Source organism: Lagenorhynchus albirostris, chromosome X, assembly GCF_949774975.1.
Source record: "Lagenorhynchus albirostris chromosome X, mLagAlb1.1, whole genome shotgun sequence".
NCBI lineage: Eukaryota > Metazoa > Chordata > Mammalia > Artiodactyla > Delphinidae > Lagenorhynchus > Lagenorhynchus albirostris.
The window spans coordinates 87,484,907-87,499,877 of record NC_083116.1 but is presented as its reverse complement, the minus strand read 5'-3'; the positions used below and the strand labels follow the sequence as shown (position 1 = coordinate 87,499,877).

Genomic DNA, 14,971 nt, shown 5'->3' with positions numbered 1-14,971 from the left:
TATGTATGTGTCACACTTTCGATTTGGTTGTCTCAAAACTTTGGGTGGTAAACTGGATATTTTAGATAATATATTGTAGCAATTCTGGATTTGGTTTTAAATTTATGAGTTGTTGTTTTTTTTTTTTTCTGGAGAGTTGCCTAGCTTTAGCATTGTAATTTCTCATTCCATGGTAAGCAGCCACTGAGATCTCTGTTCAGTTTTTAATTTTAATTTTTTATTCTGTCTTCCTGTTGGTTACCCCTGTGCCTATATAGTTTAGTGGTCAGGCAATGATTGGGGAAGAGGTTGTTCTCAAATATCTTGAGGTTGTAAGGCTTCCACTCTCAGCTGCTCTGGGAAACACCATCAACCAAATGAACAGATTTTACCATTTGTTTCCTAATGAGTTTACAAGCGTTAGCTAACGGTGACCTGTTTTTTCCCCATCTGACCCAAATGGAATTTACTTCCTCTCAGAGTAAAGCTGCTAATTTTGGGGGGCCAGCCCATAGTTTAGTAAAACTATCCTTTTCACCTTCATAGCTGAAGGGGAATGAAGTAGATGCTGTATGGGAATAGCCTCATGCAAGGCCACAGACTCCTATTCCTATACACAGCTCTAGTAGTTTTTCAAGGCAGTGTCTCAGTAAGTTGTTTGCCTTCAGTAGACTTTCAGAGATGTAAAATAGTTGCTTGTTCTGTATCGGTCTCAGCCAATCAATAGTGATGCTCTCAGCTACAAATGCCTGGGGGCACTCATCTGGACCCCTACTACTTGTGGGGAGCCCCCACAGACATTTCCCCAACCAGACCCAATCTGGCCCTTGTGATGCTTATTATGATAGCAAGACACACCTCAGCAGTAACCATCATGGAACTTCGAAAAATACAAGGTTTATTACTTACAAATCCTGGAGGGTACGTGGCATACCCAGGGCCACAAAGGGAGGTCATGAGGAGAGACAGAGAGAGAGAAAGAACCTGAACCTGAAGTTCTGCCTTTATTTGGGGTTGAGGGTGAGGCACCTAGGGTTTCGGGGGTTCACTCTTTATTGGTGAATTTAAAAGAGGAGAGCAGGTATTAAAGCATGGGAAGGGAAAAGCAGGATCACTCAAATTGTCAGTAATCTAGGTCAACCAGGGATTTCTAAAATGGGTGAGGTGGCCTGGCTTCTTATCTAGTTGTGTATTGGGCAATGTGCTTGTTGGAGATGGATGTTGGAAATAGATGCCTCAGCAATCAAAAGCTTAATGTCAGGCAGTTACATTACAATCAGCAAAGCTAATTGTCTGGAACTTACTACATTACTTTTGACAATTTTTTCCAGTTTTATACTTGATTTTGGCAGAGAGGATTAGCCAAACTCTTCAAGCCACCATAACCAGAATTTTCACTCTATCAGGTAGAATTCTTCTCATTTTCTCACAACCAAACCTAAAAACTTTGCCACATTCACTCTTGTATCAGTTTGTTATTGCTGTACAACAAATAACCCCTATACTTAGTGGCTTAAAATGATACCCATTTATTTAGCTCTTCTTACTCTGGGTGAACAATTAAAGCTTAGCTCAAATAATCAGTTCTTCTGGTCTCAGTTGGACCCATTCATATTCCTCTGGTGAACTGACAGATAAACCAGGAACTGGATTTTTTAAGATGACCCCAGAAGGGATGGGTTGTCTGTCTCTGCTACATGTGGTCTCTCATCCTTCAGCCAACTGGCCCAGGATTATTCACCTGGAAACTGATCAGAGTTCCAAGAGTGAGAGCCGAAGTACTCAAGTCTTCTTTAGGCCTATACTCAGAATGAGCACAATACCATTTATTCAGCACTTTATTAGTCAAACCAAGTCACAAGGCTAGCCCCAATTCAAGCTGTAGAGAAATAGACTACACCTCTTGATGTGAGGAGCTTCAGAGTCACATTGGAAAGGGATGTAACCCAGGGAGGGGTAGAGAATTCCATTTTTTTTTGAAATTGATCACAGCATCCATCTTCCCTTCCTTTCAAGTACAGTGGAATAGATGTTCTTTCTCCCACCTAAGATAAATCCATCCACTTGTGCTATGTATGCTCACTTCTTCTACCTTTTAACTCTCTAGAGGGAAGGTATCATTGGAGCAATCAGGCAAAAAGAAGATGGTGGTTTTATTTACAGGTATTTCTTTGAGAGATCATAATAATGGATGGGTTTGTCCTTTATGTGTGAATTTCCAGATACTCCCTTGTTCATTTGTAAGTATGAAAATGATGTCCTTGCTAAATATGGATGTTTTGTGTTACTAGATATTTTCCTTCTATTCAAGAATAGTCAGGGGTAGTATTGATAAACATGCATGTTCCCTAGGTCCTGATTACATTGTTGCTCTAATAATTATTGTTGGCCCCATTTTACAGATGAAGAAAATGAGGCAGCAAGGCACTGCTCCGAGTTTAAGAAATGGGTAAGTACATATTTCAATCCATATATGCTCTTCCAGATTTTGTGTTTTCTCCATCACACATTTCAAGTGATATATTCAGGGTTCGGAGAAAAACGATCACAGCTGAAGTCCATTTTGAGGGATGGAGGTAACGTATAGAAATAAAGACTTTGTCACATTCCTTTTCTTGCTCCAGATTTCATTTGCTGCTCATCACATACCGCTTTTCATACAAGTAAAAGCTTGAAATTTCACTGGCTGGAGCTTGATGGAGGTTCATTATAACTATCTAGAATGGACCAAGGTCTAATTCCTCTTCAAACAAAGATCACTGGAAATAAAGTCTGTTAGCGTGATTAATATATGTAGTCTAAAACATTACATGTTAGCTTTTTTTCTGTTGCAGCCTGCCAGATTATTGAGTTGTGAAAGATACTTTTTGTTTGACTGACTTAGTATTATTATTTTAGTAGCATTTTTAGTTGTGAGAATGGAAAGTCATTAATGTATTTAGAAATGGGGGAAAAGAAAGCAACCACTCATAACATTTTCACATATTTCCTGTTCAGTCATTTTTCTGTTTATTTATATGGGTAAATATTTTTATATTTTACATTTTTAGCAAATATGAAATATATAGTTTTTGTCTTGGGTATTTTAGTTCATTTTTCTGATTAAAAACATAATAGTTTTTAAAGTAAAACATAAACAGTAGAGATTTGGGGGAAAAGTAAACAGTCTGTATAGGGTCCCCTACAAAATTAAAATGTACACTAACAAGCATAACACTGGTTAAACAAATAATTCCTTATTTATAAGCAATTTGATTGTATATCTAGAAAAACAAAGAGAGTTATTGGTGAAAATAAGTCTTTTAGTCAAAGTGCTTGGTAAATCATCTATATGCACAACTCCTCCCAGATTGGTATTTCCCAATATACCATAAATAATGACTTATTGACACTGGTAATAAAAACAAAATACCTTAAGAATAATATAAAAGAGAAATGGGTCCTATATGAGGACAAATATTAAATGGAGTGAGAATAAAAGGTGATTTGAACAAGCTGAAATATTTACTGTGCAACTGGATTTGAAGACTGTATTATACAGATATAAATTATTTTATACACTCAATAGATTTTCCAAATGCACTCAATAATAATACAACACCTATTCCCATTTTTTAAAAATGTATATTTTAAAAGTAGATATGTAGTAGGCTATATTGATGTGAAGTTTTGGTTTTTTTTTCTGTAAAAAGACACAAAATGATTTTATACCACTGGAGGAAATTCCATTAAAATTAGGACCAAGACAAATATGCTCATTATCCCTACTACCTAATACTGCTTTAGAAATTCTCTCCACCATAAAAATATGTTAAAAAGAAATAAGGGGGCTTCCCTAGTGGCGCAGTGGCTGAGAGTCCGCCTGCCGATGCAGGGGACACAGGTTCGTGCCCCGGTCCGGGAGGATCCCACATGCCGCAGAGCCGCTGGGCCCGTGAGCCATGGCCACTGAGCCTGCGCATCCGGAGGCTGTGCTCCGCAACGGGAGAGGCCACAACAGTGAGAGGCCTACATCTTTCAGGACAGAGAAAAAATAATCATTGCTTGAAGATGAAAGCAGTGTATTCTTGGAAAACACATTAGAAACAACATAAAATGCCTTGCTATACGTGAATTCTATAAAAAGCTAGAATAAGCAGTGACTATTTAAGATATCAATAACTTTTACATGTATCAGCAGGAACCACATACAAAACATAATGAGAGAAATGATGGCATTCACAACAGTTAGTTAAAAAGAAATGATAAAATTGAGAGTTTTGAAAGAAGGTTTGAATGATAAATGGAGAGACAGTTTTGCAGAGCTGGGGATGATTGAGGTGGTAGCTGGGGTGATAAGGAAGCAATCACAATGCCCCTCTCAGATTATAAAGTCCCCAGGTTCTAGCCATGTCACAGGGATCCCTTGTAATCATTAGGCAGGATTCCCATGTCTCATCTATGTGTCCTTTTGTATAATTCATTATAATTGAATAATTCAACACTTCCACAACGCATTATGCCCTTCCAATCTTTGCAAAGACCTGTGTCAAAGGGAAGGGGAAAGAGGAGAAAGGCGTGCTAACACAGGAGGGGAGTTATGGGATAGGTGGTCCCCTAATGATGATGGTAGACAAAACTTTATTTCTAGAGTGCAAGGGCCATAACTTACAGGCTTAATACAATCCCAATCAAAATGTCAATGGAATTTTATTTGCAGAACTCAGCATAACCATGTTAATATTCACCTATTAGAATAACATTGAAAGAATGCATAATTTAAGATGAGTAAAATCATTTTCAAAAGCTTGGCGTTCCAATGTCTGAATTTGCAATAATTATTAAATAATTAGCTAATGTTGCTTAAATATTATTTGCTAACTGCTTTGAACTTTAACTCCCATCTTTTAGCTTCACCACAAGGGAGAGAGACAAAAATAACACAAAACTTGCTTTTGTAGTAGAAATTAAATCTATGATCGGGGGTAAATGCTTAACATTGCCTAAGTAGAAGGAAAGGGACGGGTTTAAGTCATCCAACATTGGTTGAGAACAATCTATGTGCCAGGTCCTGTGCTAAGCACTTCATGTTTAATTCTCATAACATTTTGCTATTGATGCTAATTATATTAAAGGAGACCAAAGATTAGAGTGGAGTTGGGATTTGAATTCAAGTTTTTCTGGCTCCCTATCCTGTGCTCCCTATCCTGTGCTCCTTACACCACCACCATGACTAATCTAAAGAATTATTTCACTGAGTACTGTTTTTTTGGTTATGTTCAGTTTTGGTGGTGTATAGAGTTTACAACTTAGATAAGTTCCTCATCTGCTTAAAACACTAGTTCCCTGGATGGTGTTGGCTGTGTTGGATGTTTCCTTCTTCTGCAGGATATAATGAATAATCTTGAGTTTTATCGTAATACAGATCTGCATTCCAATTACATTCCCAGCAGTTAATAGCTGTGTAACCTTGGATAAACTGTTTAAAAAGTTGGAGCCTCAGTTCCCTCAACATACATAAAACTTCAAGTAGTCACTCAGAAAAGAGGATAGTCTACTTTGCCATCACTCCATACAACCATTTTGATAAAAATCTTCACCTTCACAAGGGATTCTGTGACATTTTGGGTAACGATGATATTGTCGAGTTGCCTTTATTGTACCTTAACTGTTGGGTGTGTTTATCACCCAGCCTGGTGTAGAATGTGAAGAAACAAATCTGGTCCACATCTAGAAACATCCAAATCAAAGCCTCAAGTAAAAATAACCAAGTTAAAAGTCATAATACAGGAAAATTTGAATTTTCTGTTTGGTGGGTTAGTAGTTTTCATAGAAGTGTTGGATACACTTTCAAATGAAATCACATTATCTTGCAGAGGAATAGACCAAGAATGTATTTGATCAACTAGAATACCCTGACACCAAGTATGTTAGGAGCTGTGCTAGGTATGGAGGTGCAGAGATGAATCATATAGAAGTCCTTCCGTCAAGATGTTAAGAGTCTAGTTGGGGGAGAAACATAAACAGATTAATAAATCATAACCTTTCTTGATGATCTACTCTGTGCCATGCAAATTTATATATATATATATTTATTATATATAATTACAATGTATTATATATGTATATATATAATATATACATAATTTTTTTTCTCAATGGGGTTTTCTCAATGTTGCTGAGAGGGTAAATAACTAAATAGTGCTAAAGCTGGGACTTACACTAAGTATTTTGACACTAAAGCTGATCCTCTTTCCACTCGTTATGGCAACACTTATTTCATATGTAGTAGCAGGTATAATTCCCAATGAGACAGTCATCCTGTTCCCAGTAGGATTCATGTCTGGAAAATCCAGGCATACAGCAAGGCTTAGCTTCCCTGTAAAGAACCAGATCACTCTCAGTCAGAGCACAGATAAGAAATGTGCTTTGTGTTAGTGTCATCTTAAAGAAAATTGCACAATGTAAAAGTTGTGAATTAAGTTTTATTCTGGGACTTACTGAGGACTATAGCCCAGGAGACAGCCTCTCAGAGCTCTGAGGAACTTCTCTGAAGAGGTAGGGGAGGAGCCAGGATACATACACATTTTTTTGGCTGGGAAATACATGTAGTCAAGTATACATCTTGGTAAAAAATGACTGCTAACTACAAAGAACATATACTTCAAGTTAATGATTCTAGTGCTTTTCTACGTATAGGAAGATGCAAGGAGCAGGGGTCATTGAAATTCTTCCTTAGATATGCATGTTAACTATCTAGGGGCCCACGTATCCAAAGCACAGAATGTTCCATCCTTCCCCCACCCCCACCTCATCCCGAGTTCCCTTAGGGCACACTGTCAGTGGGCTACTGCAGTGGGTTGCAACTTAACCCTTTGCATAACTAGATGATGAGCAACACTCTTTGTTCTTTTTGTTTACATTAGGAATGAGTGGAGAGCTTGGAAAGTGAGAGCCACAATATTGGGCCCTTCTGTGGAAGGTGGGTTTTACCCAGTATAAAGGGCTGTGAAGCTACAGTTGCCTCTTTGTTTCTGCCACCTCAATGGGGTCCAATGCTAAGAGAACAGTTCTTCAGAAACAATTGTTCCATTGTATATATGTGCCACATCTTCTTTATCCATTCATCTGTTGATGGACACTTAGGTTGCTTCCATGTCCTGGCTATTGTAAATAGAGCTGCAATGAACATTTTGGTACATGACTATTTTTGAATTATGGTTTTCTCAGGGTATATGCCCAGTAATGGGATTGCTGGGTCATATAGTAGTTCTCTTTTTAGTTTTTTAAGGAACCTCCATACTGTTCTCCATAGTGGCTGTATCAATTTACATTCCCACCAACAGTGCAAGAGGGCTCCCTTTTCTCCACACCCTCTCCAGCATTTATTGTTTGTAGATTTTTTGATGATGGCCATTCTGACCGTGTGAGATGATATCTCATTGTAGTTTTGATTTGCATTTCTCTAATGATTAATGATGTTGAGCATTCTTTCATGTGTTTGTTGGCAATCTGTATATCTTCTTTGGAGAAATGTGTATTTGGGTCTTCTGCCCATTACTCAGCCATAAAAAGAAATGAAATTGAGTTATCTGTAGTGAGGTGGATAGACGTAGAGTCTGTCACACAGAGTGAAGTAAGTCAGAAAGAGAAAAACAAATACTGTACGCTAGCACATATATATGGAATCTAAAAGAAAAGTGTCATGAAGAACCTAGGGGTAGGATGGGAATAAAGACACAGACCTACTAGAGCATGAACTTGAGGATATGGGGAGGGGGAAGGGTAAGCTGTGACAAAGTGAGAGAGTGGCATGGACATATATACACTACCAAACGTAAAATCGATAGCTAGTGGGAAGCAGCCACATAGCACAGGGAGATCGGCTCTGTGCTTTGTGACCACCTAGAGGGGTGGGATAGGGAGGGTAGGAGGGAGGGAGATGCAAGAGGGGAGAGATATGGGAACGTGTGTATGTGTATAGCGGATTCACTTTGTTATAAAGCAGAAACTAACACACCATTGTAAAGCAATTATACTCCAATAAAGATGTTAAAAAAAAAAGAAACAATTGTTATTTTGGAAAGGGGCAGTTAAAGGCCTGGCTCAGTGCCTTCAGCCACTCAGAGCTGGGCAGATCTTTCACCTCCAGGGTCCCCCTGTGAGAGGTAGCAGAAAAAGTTTCTTTAGAGAGTTCAACAGATTTTAAGTAGAACCAAAAGAGCCATGGGACATGTTTTGGAAGACAGAAATGAGAACATACTGCAGGTTGGAGTCAAGAGACCCAGAATTGAAAATTGACTTTGCCACTAGCTAGCTGTGTGATACTGATTATAGAACAGTTCCTGACATTTGTATTCACTCAATAAATATTCATCCATTGAATGAAGGTCTTTGTTTCTCCCACTAGATTATGAGATCCTTGAGGGCAAGGGCAAGATTTCGTTGGGCTTTGTAAACCCAGCATCCAGTTCACTGTCTAAATCCTGTTAAGCACCACTAAATTTTGAATTAGTTATCCTTTTGTGAGTAACATTGATAAGAAAATCATTCTCCCAGTGTGGACATTGTACAGAAGATATTATTGATGTAGGCACCACATATTTTACTCTTGCATACAGGTACCAAGCAAATTATTCTTTCTAATCAGCTGAGTTTTTGAGAGCAAAGAAATCTGACTCATTATCTTTGGTAGTCCACACAGAAGCTAGTATTTATAGTACATGTAATGATTTACTGCAGCTTTTCCTTAATCTCAATCATTCAAGTGTCAGTAGTACGGTTTTGCTTTATCTGTGCACAATCTGTACTTTTATTAAAATGTTTTCATTTTTTGAAATAAAAAAGTATCTTTTAAAGTGAAACATAACTCTAAAAATTAAGAACACAAAATAATGTTATGAAATATCTTAAAATGAAATTAAGATTCTGTACAAGTAATAGTAAGCTAGTATGTGCATTATACTAACTACTTTACATATCTTCTCTTTTTCAATACTCATAATAGCTCTTCTAGAAAAATGTTCTTCCCATAAGCACAGATGAGATTAAGACCCAGGGAAGTTAGGCAACAGCCCAGGGTCACACAGCTAGGATAAGGGAGAACCTGAACTCTAACTCAAGGTTTTTAGATGCTAACGCCCACATGGAGTGCACTGTCACTAACTTTATTATTCCCAAGTACTTCCCCCTGAATCCTTTCCCCTTTTTCTCACTGATACAGACTTCCCTGGTTTTCAGGCCAGCTCCTCTTCACACTTTCAGCAGCTCCTCATCCCATAGGCCACTCCCCAGATCCTGTGGCCCCACTGCCTGTACAGTCAACACTGAGGCTTGCTAGAACAGAGGAAAATGAATATTTTAAAGTCTTTCTGAGAACATTAAATAATTGTTACCTACACCTTCCTGAGAACTATTAAGGGGTGAGCGTCTGAAGAGGGCTCTTTGTGATTGAGTTTCTTGGAGTGAGAATGCAGATAGGGGCCTGAAGGAGAGATAGAAATTGTCCTCCTTGTGCAAAGGACTGGGGGAGGAGATGGAGTCTGGAGGATCTAGAGGCTGCTGTGGAGGGAGGAAGGGAGAGTGAGCTGCTGATCTGCAGGAAATATAGGAGACAAGGGAGGGCTCATGGTGGGTACCCAGTAAATGTCCATAAGTTTTAACTAGAGAGAGATGTGGTAAATTATGGGGAACCATATCAGGAAATTGCCTTCCAAATTGAAGCTGTGACCAGGAACTTTGCCTTTGGGTTAACAAAAATCTTTCTTCTGTTTCAGAAGCTGAGTAGCCAGATCAAGGAAATGAGGCAGCAGTGATTTGAGGTGAGATGGGATTCAAGGAATAATGAATCTGGAGCTCGTAGCTAAAGCCAAGGGATAGAATATGTAGTAAGAGGAAGAGGGAAGGGAACTATGTTGCTTATTGGCACCTTTCCTCCACCATGTCAGGTAATTAATGTATATTACTCCATGAAATCTTCAGAGCCAATCTGCAAGGCAGTTGTTGCCCCCCACACAACAGATGAGGAAATAGGCTCAGAGTGATTGAATGTCTCGTTAAAGGTCACACAGATTGAAAATGTCAGAGCCCAGGGTGTTACTTCTAGTTGTTTGTGCCCCAAAGAAAAAGTTTATGAGGACTCCTGGATTCTAGAGTAGGAACATGTGTTTGATAAAGGCGTCTCTACACGCTTGGTAGACAGCAGTGTGGTTCCCTGGAACAGACCCTAGAGCAACCACAGGACTGACCCAGGACGTGTCCAGTTTCCTTAGACTCATGTAATCATGGTCCAAGCCACAGCTTCCAAACCTGGTGAAGCTGAAGCAAACTCTGAGTGAGTGGACCATGGAAAGAAGCTGTGTCCTTATTCTTTAGTCAAACTCAGAGCAGGGTGACAGTTAAGACTAGTAAATCATCACTTTTCAGAATTATCTTCATACTAGAATCTTCTAGGGGAGTCATAGATCTTGGGGAAAGGCTGACTTGGGTCAGGACTATGTGTCAGAACAGCTAGGGTAGTCTTTGGATTTAGTGAGATTACACTGTGGGTAAAGAATGTCACCTGCCAGATCAGTAAACAAAGGATGTTGTGGCCATTAAGCCATCAGCCACTGTACCCCCCCTCCCCATGGTGCACCCTGAGGGCATTCAGGATGTAGAAAACAGGATATTGGCCCTAGATAGCTAAGGTGCATATCAAAGGAATGATTTCAGTGAGCCCAGACTCTTGCATTTTCCCAAACATAGAAAAGTGCTAAATTCATTAACTTGAGATATCTGGTTTTTCTTTAATTAACAGTAATCCTTTGATGTTCCGACTACCTGGTTTTTTTTTTTGTTTGTTTGTTCTTGTTTTGTTTTGGTTTGGTTTGCAGAAACTCCTATATATATCCTGGCTCTTCCCTTACCTTTTTGGAACAGTCCCTCAGAGCTATCTAAGAGACTGTCTCTCAGGCTTAAGTCCTCAGCATGTCTGCTGAATAAAACATAATTCTCAGCTTTTAGGTTGTGCATTTATTTTCCAGTTAAGAATACTATGTCACTGAACATCTCTGAAGCTCAGTTTTGTAAAATGTGGATGCTCTTATTGAAATGCCCAAGGTCGCGAGGCCCCTCCACAAGACCACCAGAGTCGAGAGTCAAAGCCAAACGGCAAGGGTCATTTATTGCAGGTTCGAACCTGGACCTCCGCGCACTCGTTGCCGGTGACGCTAAGAGGTCCTGGCGGAGTTTAGTACAGCTCTTTTATAGACCGGTACAAACATAGTCGCCGATTGGTTGACTTTTAAACAGAGACACTAGTCGCCGATTGGTTGACTTTTAAACAAAGACACTAGTCGCCGATTGGTTGACTTTTAAACAGAGACACTAGTCGCCGTCTGATTGGTTGGACGGTTGCGGGGGGGGGGGGTCAGCAGGCGTAATTACAGAAGCGAGAGCGGCTGGTTAAGTTTCGGTTTCCTGAGGTTTTGTTTCTTAATTGGAAATACTTAAGGCGGGGCCATGGTCGCAAAAAGAAATAGTGCAAACAGGAGGACTGATACAACCCTAGCAGTGCTGCGGCCTCCACCAGCCCAACGGCAGGGCGTCGGGAGGCTGTGCGCCCAACTTCAGGCGGCGCTCCCAAATGTGGCAAGCCCAGCGCCGCGCCCTGGAATGGTCCTTTTTCGGCCCTTCCCCTCCGGAAAGAACAGAAAAGAAATTCCAGGAAAAGCACAAATTGAATGCAGGGCGTCAACTCAGTCCTATTCTCACCAAAGTAGAACATAGCCCCCTCATTATCTACTGCCAGGATCTTGTGGGGAATGGAGATAATATTAGACAAGAGTTTGCCACAGCAGGTTAAGACCATGATATTGGCAGCTCTGGTTTTCGGAACATTTAAAAAATTCCAGCATACTTTGTATATAACTATGTGTGTATTTGCACATTAAAAAATATAAAGGTCTGTAATTCGTAGGCAGTAAGTAGTTTTTGTTTTCAGTTTTTTATAGTTATGATGAATGCTGCAATAAATTCATTCATTACAAAGGTGTTTTGTTTTTTTTTTGCGGTATGCAGGCCTCTCACTGTTGTGGCCTCTCCTGTTGCGGAGCACAGGCTCCGGAAGCACAGGCTCAGCGGCCATGTCTCACGGGCCCAGCCGCTCCGCGGCATGTGGGATCTTCCGGACCGGGGCATGAACCCGTGTCCCCTGCATCGGCAGGCGGACTCCCAACCACTGCGCCACCAGGGAAGCCCCATTACAAAGGTTTTAATAAAACTCCTTTGCCATCAAAACATCTAATAGAGTTCAGTTTATGTGTCAGTTTTTATGTGTGTATGTGTCATATATACATCCTAGTTATTCTATTTGAACATATCTAGATACATCAGAGATGCCTACTGAATACTTATACATTTTTTTATTCAAAAAAATAAAATTTATTTCCAAATCCTTAAACGAATAAATAAGACTTATGGAAAATAAGAAAAATTTCAAAAAAGAGGAAAAATTCTTAATTTTTTGCTACTTTAAGCAACGTCCAGTGTATAACGTAATTAAGACTTAGGCCACAGAGTTACATTTCTGGAATTATGGCAGAGACCAAGTCCTACTGAAAACAGCACAAAATGCTATGGTAACACTGTGATCTATCCTTTTGGGAGTATTTTGTCTGAAATTATTAATTGTTCCTATAAGAAAATATGAATTGATTTTTGTTTTGTTCTAACTCAACAGTCATCATTCAGACAGCTCCAAGTCATTCTAATATTTTGTGGAAAAGGGCACTTCCTTGGCTCAGGAAGGAGGGGATTAGCAGGTAGCATACCATTAATATCCATTTTAAAGACAGTGGTTCTGACAGATACTTGGTAAATGAGTGCTTCAGGTGCTCCTCCTCTGTAATACAGTCTCTTCCTCGTGGCTTTAGCATGCCATATCCACTAAATGCACAAAGTCTTTTCTCAAACTCTTTTTGATGATAGATTTTTCTAGAGAAAGTTGAAAAATCATTATTATTTATAGGATGTTAACTATATTCCAGGAACTGGCTTAATTTACCCCCAAATCCAAGGGAATACAAACTGTTAAATCCACAAAACAACATAGACAATACAGACAATTAATTACTGATTTTAGATATAAGGAAAGTGAAGCTCAGGATAAGCAACTTATCCAAGGTCGTATAGTTAGTAGCTGAAAAAACTAGAGTTGGTGTTAGGGGAAATACTGACTGAAACTGCCTGCCCTGGCCAGGCAAAGACAGTAACAATTTGCATGAGTAATTTTATGACAGGAGATCCTGGTAAGGAACATGGAACTAACAAGCCACCACCAACCAGAAGAATACGGGAAAGGTGAAAAGGAGAGGAGACACCAGTCCATCTGTTCTACCATCCCCCCAGAATCCTCCTCGCAGGAATCCATCTTGGCTGGGTGGCTGTGCACACCACCAGGAAGGACCCTGAGTCAGAATGATTGGCTAGAGACAACCCGGAAACTAACCCCATTATCATAAAACCCAAGACTGTGAGCCACGTGGCAGGGCAGTTCTCCTGGGTTCCCTTACCCTCCTGCTGTCTGCCCGGGTGCCCCTTCCAAAGTCTCTTGCTTTGTCAGCACGTGTGTCTCCTCAGACAATTCATTTCCAAATGTTAGACAAGAGCCCACTCTCAGGCCCTGGAAGGGGTCCCCCTTCCTGCAACATTGGAACCTAACGTGGTCAGTGGTATGCTGGTAAATGTTTAAAAACCGTCAAGGGAAGAAGGAGAGGCCTAGGAGTACATATTTTGTAGAGTTTTCTGATTTCTGTGGTGGAAATAATCCACCATAACCAATTTCAAGGGAAGGATGCATACAATCAGCTCTCAAGAGCCAGTGTGAGCCAGCTCCAGCATACCACTACAATGGGTCAGGCAGTTAAACAGTCAGCATCATAATTTCCTCACTGTAAACTGAGAATGAGAATAACTTCACTGAAGGAATGCTCTGAAGGCTTACTGGGATAACAGTGGGAGAGTGCCTAACACTGGGATTGGCCCACAGGTACTATAATAGTGACAAAAATAACTGCTTTCTCTGTAACGACAAAACAAGATCATTACCACTTTCCTTAACTAACTCCTGAATTGAATCTACTCTTTATGAGCAATAACTAACATATTTACCAGAATATTCCTGTGTGGGCCTTTCCCTAGAGATAAATTTAAAAATTAACATATGAACAATAATTTATAACATGTAGCACAGAAAACTGTAGACTGACTGGGTTCTGTGTGGCACACCTTAACTCTTAGTTATCTGACCTTTCTGAGTTATAGCTCCTAATTAAACAGGCATCATATGAGTTACACTTCAAGTCTGGTAGGATAGTGAAAGAATTTGGTGGCACATCTGGCACGGAGTCTGGTACATAGTGCAAGCACTTATATATGGTACCTGCAGACTCATATAATAATTCACACCCTGAAGCTTTCCCTGATATAGTAATTTTCACCCTGAAGTTAGGGAGGATGTTCTTCTTTCCCCCAGGGACACTGAGAAATGGAATATTTCCTGCCATATCAACAAACAAAGGATGTCACAGTCGTCAACGATTTCAGCCCTCCAATGTGAGCCAGTGAGCCAAGGAAATTCAGGGCTGAAAAGAATACCTGCCATCTAGCAACCATCAGACTGCAGCCACTCCCTGTGGTGAGCCCTGAGGAAACTCAAGATGTGTCTGGATACTGGCCCCAGATAGCTGAGGTGCATATCAAAGGAATGATTTCAGTGAGCCCAGACTCTTATATCTTCCCATACATAGAAAAGCGCTAAATTCCTTAATTTGGGGTGTCTGGTTTTCTTCAATTAACAATAATCTTTTGACATTCCCGACTACCTGTCCTTTGTTGCAAAACTCCTATACATCCTGGCTCCTCCCCTCGCCTCCTTGGAGCAGTTTCTCAGAGCTATTGGAAATGCTGTCTCCTGGGATGCAGTCCTCATTTTGCCCCAAATAAAACTTAACTTGCAACTCTCACGTTGTGG

At 40.0% G+C, this 14,971-nt stretch overlaps 1 long non-coding RNA gene across 2 annotated transcripts in view; it reads left to right on the top strand.

The window, feature by feature from the left end:
* Positions 1-14,598, top strand: part of LOC132513938 (uncharacterized) — a 49,819-nt gene extending 35,221 nt beyond the window's left edge. For both annotated transcript variants that reach the window (XR_009538589.1, XR_009538588.1), the window contains 4 exons: positions 2,382-2,428; positions 6,885-6,940; positions 9,735-9,779; positions 14,474-14,598. This is a non-coding gene — a long non-coding RNA (uncharacterized LOC132513938). The remainder of the gene's footprint in view (positions 1-2,381; positions 2,429-6,884; positions 6,941-9,734; positions 9,780-14,473) is intronic.
* Positions 14,599-14,971: the final 373 nt, after the last annotated feature.